Below are 2017 nucleotides of genomic sequence, written 5' to 3'. Positions count from 1 at the left end.
ACGATGAGGTAATGGAACAATCAATGGAAAGCAAGATTCCAGGATTTGTTTAGATCGCTTGGACCTCGAACCAAACCTTTCTTGAAGCCCGTGACCTCTGGACTTTCCAGCTGTGTTCACCTGTAAATTCCCTTTCAATTCAATTCAATCCAATTTCATTTTCTTTCCTCTTTCTTTTTCAGTTTTCTTTCCTTTTTTTTGTTTACTTTTTATAATTTCATACCTGTTTGTCATGACATAAAATATTTTGATTGTGTTTATTCCCAATTATCCTGTCTTGCCCCAACACACTTGTGTGCGTGTGTGTGTGTGTGTGTGTGTGTGTGTGTGTGTGTGTGTGTTAAATCTCTGAGGCATCTCTCCACACCCTAGGGTTGTTTTCATAAGCACATTTAAGGAGTTATTCTCCTTTGCAGGGCTGAGGAAAAAAATGCCCCCACCCCCACCAAACACTATCAACAGTTCCTTAGGGACGGGTAGAGTCTCATGTGCTCCACCTCTGTCCTTCATACAGTATTGAGGGGCCCAGTCACACTCGGAGCATGTGCTGGGAGTTATGAACATAGCAGCCGTGTCAGGTTGGGGAGACAGCATTCCACAGCACTCCTCTAGCTCTCTTACAGCCGTCTCTCTGCTGCCTCTTTGACGTTCTCAGAACCTGGGAGCAGGTGATGCAGACTTCCCATCTATGACTGAGCCCTCAACAGACCCCGGTTCTCAGCACTTGGGCCAGTTGTAAGTCTTTGGAGTGACTGTCACCCACGACAAAAGCAATGTCTGTGGCCAAAACCAAGAGCAGCACCCAGCTATGAGTGTGGATATGGCTGTGGTTTGCATAAGCTGTCCCATCATCTTGGGCATTTGAATACTTGGTCCCAGTTAGTGATGCCGTTTGGGGACACAGGAAGAGTGGCCTTATTAGAGGAAGTATGCCATTGGGGATGGGCTTTGAGAGTTCAGAGATTTGTGCCATTCCCAGTTTGCTCTCTGTTTCTTGCATGTGGTTTAAGGTGTGAGCTCCCACATCAGTTTGTAGCTCCAGCCTCTGTCATGCCTCCCCATCTTTATGGACCATAACTCACCGGGACTATAAGCCCAGATAAATCTTTCTTCTGTAAGGTGTCTTGCTCATGGTATTTTATCAAAACAATTAATACAAATAGAAATATTTAGAAAGCAGTTTCACCAGAACAACAGATCTTTTTTTTAATCAAACCAACATCATCATCACATAAGCCATGAACAATTTAAATTCACTTAAACGGAGCCTGGAGAGATGGCTCACCGGCTAAGAGCGCTGGCTGCTGCTCCAGAGGTACTGAGTTCAATTCCCAGCAACCACATGGTGGCTCACAACTGTCTGTAATGGAATTTGACTTCCACTTCTGGGTATGTGTGAAGACAGATTACTCATCTACATATAAATAAATAAATAAATATTTTTAAAGCCTTTACCTAAACAGTAAGTGGAATTATCACCTTGTTTACATCATCAGGCACACATTCCTTCCTGGGAAGCAGGTTATAAGTCCCACAGGAAAGCAGTTGTTTGCCTCCATAACAGTGGTGCCAACATTGTGCTAGTGTGTATACACCTTTCCCGGAAAGTCACTAGTGCAGCCTGCAGAGTTCCAGTTGAATAAGGCTGTTGGATGACTCCCCTCGAGCTCCCCCGAGCAGCATGCATCACATCTCCCAGTCCTATGAGAGCCAGACAGCAAGAAGGAAGCCTCCAGCTTGCCTTCTCTACGTTCTGCAACTGGCGTGTGTGCTGTCTTCAACAATCGGGTTTTATCCCCTGATTCTGGCTGCAATCAAGATCAGTGCTGTCTTGGTGTCTGTTCCATTGCTGTGATGGAACACCATGATGATGGCAACTCTTATAAAAGAAAGCATTTGGGGCTGGTGAGATGGCTCAGCGGGTAAGAGCACCCGACTGCTCTTCCAAAGGTGCAGAGTTCAAATCCCAGCAACCACATGGTGGCTTACAACCATCCTTAACAAGATCTGACTCCCT

Source organism: Mus pahari, chromosome 10, assembly GCF_900095145.1.
Source record: "Mus pahari chromosome 10, PAHARI_EIJ_v1.1, whole genome shotgun sequence".
Classification (NCBI taxonomy): domain Eukaryota; kingdom Metazoa; phylum Chordata; class Mammalia; order Rodentia; family Muridae; genus Mus; species Mus pahari.
This window is presented reverse-complemented; position numbering follows the sequence as displayed.